This window comes from Zingiber officinale, chromosome 2B (assembly GCF_018446385.1).
Source record: "Zingiber officinale cultivar Zhangliang chromosome 2B, Zo_v1.1, whole genome shotgun sequence".
NCBI lineage: Eukaryota > Viridiplantae > Streptophyta > Magnoliopsida > Zingiberales > Zingiberaceae > Zingiber > Zingiber officinale.
The window spans coordinates 66,605,415-66,611,695 of record NC_055989.1 but is presented as its reverse complement, the minus strand read 5'-3'; positions in this window follow the sequence as shown (position 1 = coordinate 66,611,695).

Sequence of the window (6,281 nt, the reverse complement as noted above, 5' to 3'; positions counted from 1 at the left end):
AAAGTAAAGCTATACCGATAAAAAGTAGTAGTAAATTGTAGCTCGGTCGGCAATCGTACGAAGTTGCTTGCAAAGTTGATGATGACTTGTCGTGTGAGCAGCTTGCAGAAGTACACAAGAGTCATTCAGAAAAGTTCTTATTTCCTCTTACTTCGAGCCTTAATTTATAGGAGTATGAAGGTTCGGTCGACCGATCCTTCTTTTCGGTCGACCGAACCAGCTTCGATCCCCTCCAGCTGGAATCTGACGTTGGCTCGAATCTCTGGCATTAATTTGTATTTAAGTATTCGGTCGATCGAACAGCTTCATTCCCTATTCATCGTGATTCTGCTGAGATCATCCTTTAATGCTGAATAAATGTGATTGGATCGGTCGATCGATCCCCAGGTTCGGTCGACCGATCTGCTTATTTCCTTTGCTGTTGATCGATGCTGATGATCTGTCCTGTGCTGAGTCACTAAGGTTCGATCGACCGATCTTACTGTTCGGTCGACCGATCAGTCTTTGATCGGACTTTGATCTGATCTGTTCTGAGATGTTAGCTGCTTTGTATTGATCTTGTTCGATCGACCGAACCACAGGTTCGGTCGACTGATCCAACCGGTCCTGCAACAAAAAGTTAAGCAAAAACTATTTCCTGCAAAACAAATGTTAGAACAGTAGTAATATAATGTAAGATTAATAATATGAAAGACAGTATAACTGTCTTGATCTTAACTTGGAAACCTTCCCGGTTTCTTCAGTTGGATCAGCGCCCTAAGGTTGTTCCCTTCGGGAACCCGACCTCACTGTCGCTCCTCCAGTTGTTTACCTCAACCTACCCGCCAAACTTAGATCCTCCAAATCTAGTTTGGACTTTTCACTTAACTCTAATCGGCTCGCCAGGACTTTTTCCTTGATCTTAGGTCCTCCAGACCTCTCGATCATACTGCCAAGTTTCAGGTCCTCTCGACCTCCTTGGACTTGCACCTGGGTTCCACGATCTGCTAAGATTTCTCCTGCCTAGCCTCCAACTAGGTCTTTCTCGGTTGAGTAAACATCCTGCACACTAAGTTAACTTGTTAGATCATAACAAGACTTAACTTGAACCTTTGACAACATCAAAACTCAGGTTTGATTCTGGTGCAACTTGCACCAACAGAAGTCAATTCCTCTAAGATTTTACCACCTAAGGTCTACTCTTTAGGAGTTCACCTTGCCAAGTCTCTAGTCCGCTTGGACTTTTGCTTAACTTGATATTAACCCTCTAAACTTTCCACTAGACCTACAGTGCTCAACCTATCTAGACTTTCTGCTTGGTATTCTCGATCTCTAGGACTTTCTGTCTGATGTCCTCGATCAACTAAGACTTCCTGCCTAATCACTTCGACTAGGACTTCCTTGTTCAATCCTTTCGACCATGACTTCCTTTCCTAACTTTCAGTTAGGACTTCCAGTTAAGATTTTCCCTTGCCTAACCTCTAATTAGGACATCCCTTGTTAGTCATCTGATCCTGACTAGATTTCTCTCTTCCAAACATCAAGTTATGCTTAGATTAATCCTTGGTCAATCTGATTGAACATTGGAATATTGTCAAATATCAAAATCCTAGATGTTGATTGCACCAACAATCATAAGAAACATACATATTAGAATAAGAATGTTGGGACCAAGGAGAGCTAGGGGGTGAATAGCTTCTCTTGCTTCAACGAAGATAAGTTGTAGTGGAATATTTGAAGCGAAGAATCTCCAATACTAACACGAGGATTTACTTGGTATCTACCTCCTTAAGATGACTAATCTAAGGATTCACATAGTGCACATATCTACACTATGAAAACACTAGTTCTTAGAAATAATCCGGAGATGGAGAAGCCTCGTACAAACTCATAACATGAAATATATCAAGAAGAGCAAGAACAAATACAATGAAATCTTACACGAGATTAGAACAATGAAACCTTAGCTTGCTCTCTTCTTATTGCTCGAATCTGCCTCTTGGTAGATGAAAATGCAACAACACTAAGCTCCAAGAACTCCTAAGAACTAGCGTTGAGTGTTGTGTCGAAAGCTCTTCCGAAAAAGTCCACAAAACCCCTTTTATAGGGTTCTTCGACACCTCCAATCGATTAGGCTCACACCTAATCGATTGCCACGTCATCCGATCGTCCAACACCTATAGAACAGCTCTTTTTTAAACCCTGATCTATTGGTGATTCATCCCAATCAATTCAGAGAGCCTTAATCGATTACCCAATCAATTCTGCAACTCTCTATTCACTTACAAAAAGGTCTTAATTGATTAGCCCAATTGATTAAGCCTTCTTAATCGATTGTCTCAATTAATTCCCTCTTCTCGCGGCAAAGCACTACCTAATTGATTGACTCAATCGATTAAAAATGGTTAAATTAATTGGGACAATTGATTCAACCATGTTTTTCGTGAATTCCTCTTTACGAATCTCCTGGCCCTAACCAATTGGTCGAATAGATTAGGATCGACCCAATCGATTGACCAATCGATTCAGATCCTTTATGTATTCTCGCAAGAACCTCCTAATCGATTAGCTTAGGATCAATTAATTGCCCAACCCTAACTTTCTTAATCTAAGCCTAGTGTTCCCTTACCCAACATTAGGTCAATCGTAATCTGTTGGGATTTCTCCACCAAGTATCCGGTCATTCCTTTAATCCACTTGGACTTTTCTCCTCATGCCAAGTGTTCAATCCTCTGTGGCTCACTTGGACTTTTCTCCTTGTGCTAAGTGTCCAGTCCTCCATGATCCATTTAGGCTTCCAAGCACCAGATGTTCGGTCGTCCTTTGATCCACCTGAATTTTCTAATTCATGACTACACTCATCGAGGCTTTTCACCACTTAACTTCACTCACTACAATTTTCCCACCTGGTTTCACTCACCAGAGTTTTTTCAGTGTCTAAGTTCACTCATTAGGACTTTCCAGCTGCCTGACTTTATTCACTAAGACTTTTCAACTGCCTAGCTTCACTCACCGAGACTTCTCACACCAAGTGTTCGGTCAACATTGACTCACTTGGATTTTCTTCTTTTGCTAACTATCCTGTTGGTCTTATCCTTATCTAACCTCCAGTTAGGACTTTTCCGATCAACTATTCAGTCAACCTTGACCTACTTGACTACTCTCTCATATCAAACTGATTAACCTTTGACCAGTAGAGAATTACACCAACAATCTCTTAAATGGATAATTACACCTACAATCTCTATATATTATCAAATATTAAAATTCAAATTTAAGGTAAACTGATTAACTTTAACCAAAGATAATTACACTAAGGCTACGTTTGGTTGGGTGTAATGTAATCTAGCTTGTAATGTAATCAAATTTGTAATGTAATCTTGATTACATTACTACGTTTGGAAATATAATGTATGTAATATTTGATTACAAGGATGATTACATTCTTTTGTTTTGTATCTATTATTTTTTATCAGGAATGTAATTTGTATTATTATAAAATGACAAAAATGTCCTACGACCTCTACTGACGGTCGCCGCACTTCTGCCGGAGCTTGCGGCAGCTACCGGCCGTCGCCGGCCGTCGACGGCCGGCGGCAGCGATCGGCGGTGGGGGGCGGGAGCGGACGGTGGACTAAGGGTATATTTGGTATTTAAATTTTGGTGGGACGATGACCTCGTAATATAATCGGATTACATAGCATTTGCTTTGTAATCCAGATTACAAAATTTCACTACATTTTGTAATTCAGATTACATTACATTAGAAGTTTAAAAGTGAAACAAACAAAATAATCTGCCTTGTAATGTAATCAGATTACGCCCTACCAAACGCAGCCTAATAAGGAAGAGCTTGATCTAAGAAAATTTAATAAGAAATAATAAAATAAAATTTATAATATAAGAGGATCAATATATAATTGATCCTACTTAGTTTAGGGGGTGTTTGGTTTAGGGGAATAGGAGTGAGGAATGGGAATGAGAATTATTGATTGCCATTGTTAGTATTTGTATTATAGGAATAGGAAAACAAATAAGGGAATGAATCCTTGAAATTGAGTAATAACTCATTCCCATGCACCTCCCCTTTAATGAACCATTACCCTATTTTCATCAATCAAAATATTTCCTTATTCCAAAAATACCCTTGACTTAAAACTAAAATTTTCTCCCTTAATATCAAATATCAAAATATATTTATTTATTTATTCTTTTATATCACTTCTCTCTCCTTGTTCTCTCTCATCATATTTTATCTCACATCATTTTATCACACACTTTCTCTCTCCTTAATCTCTCCTAGCACACTTTCTTTTCTCTTTTTTTCTCATTAGACTCTCTCATCATACTTTATCTCTCCTCAATCTTTTCCATCGCACTCTCTTCCTTCTTTTTTTCTCATCATACTTTCTCTCTCCTCAATCTTTCCCATCACACTCTCTTTTCTCTTTTTTTCTCATCACACTTTCTCTCTCCTCAATCTCTCTTGTCACACTCCCTCCTTTTTTTACTCAACATATTTTCTCTCTCCTCAATCTCTCCCATCACACTCACTGTTCTCTTTTTTTTCATCGCACTTTCTCTCTCATCATACTTTTTTTCTCACCATACTTTCTCTCTCCTCAATTTCTCTCATCACACTTTTTATTCTTATTTTTTCTCATTACATTTTCTCTCTCTCCATCCTCTCCCATCATACTTTCTCTCACATCATATTTTCTCTCTCATCATGCTCTCTCATATCAACTCTCTCTTCTCATTTTCTCTCATCACACTTTCTCTCTCTTCATTCTTTCTCATCACACTTCCTCTTTCATCGTACTTTCTCTTTCATCATATTTTTCTCTCACATTCATCTTTCTCTCACATCTAATTTTTTCTTTTATTTTCCTGTAAGGATAAAAAAGGAAATTTTGATTTATTCCGATAGAAGATATGCAAATAACCAAACATTGCTTTTAAGAGTGATATCAATGCTCATACTCATTCCCATTCCACAATATAATGATTCTCATTCCAATTCCTATTCCTAGGAAAGAACCAAACGCCCCCTAAGATCTATTATAATAATTAGTTAGCTAAATGTTAAGTATATCTCTGTTTTTTTTTTATTGAAATCATCAATTGTACGGGTCTCTCTTTTATTTATTCTTCAAGAGAGATCTCATTGACGACCTCACAGGTCATCCGAGTTGGTATGTGGTGGGATGTTTGCCACATGAGGTCGCGGGGTCGAAACTTAGGGTAGTCGGGGCGTAAATCCCCGGTCCTTGTGCAACTCACCCCACCTACCACATGCTCACTCAGGATGCTATGATTTACCTCCCTCGTGATGGCCTTGGGTCGGGTGCGGCGGGGGCGCTAGGGGCGAGCGATTTCGCCTTTTACCACAAGAAAGATCTCATTGACGTCGGTGCATTTTTGTTTCTAAAAATAGATTATAGTTGCTATGCAATTATAACAGTTACGATCCTATAATTATTATATAATTATAGTATTTATAATTTTATAACTATTATAACAGTATAATTATAATATTTATAAGATCATAATTTTTATAACATTGATTGATATTCATCCTAAATAAAGTATTAACTATGATTTATAGCTACTTTAAGATAATGTTGACCGAAATTCATCAGTATTGAGTAATGTTGATTAAAAATAAAATATTCCGTAATTACTGCAATTATTAGTATTAGTAATAATTAAAGTATTATTATAATATAATATTGACCATGTTAACCAAGACGAAGTATTCATACGGTACCAACTATAAATTATAACTATTAAAATATAATGTTATTCATACCAATCAGAATTGAAATGTCTACATTATAATAGATATGAAATCGTAGGTACAAAATAAATATCAAAAATAAAAATAATTTGAAAAATATATATTAGCGTGGGATAGGACTATTCTAATAATAAAATATATTTTTTTAATTTTTACCTTAATTATTTAATAATAAAAACAACTGAATTTAAGTTTGTGAAAAATATTATATAAAAAATAATTTTACATAAAAAATCTCACTAATTAAACATATTAAAAAACTACAATATTATAGGAACTAAAATAATTTTATATTTTTTAATTATATTTAAATAATTTTTAATAAATAAAAAATTGAATAAGTTATAAAAAATATATGTATTATTTTTAATATTTCAAATTAAGTTGAAAACTTATTTATAGAAAAAATAATATTTTAAGAATACAAGTATTTTTATGAGAAAAAAACTGAGAAAATATTAATATAATTTTATTATACATTTATTGCTTTTTTGATAAAATA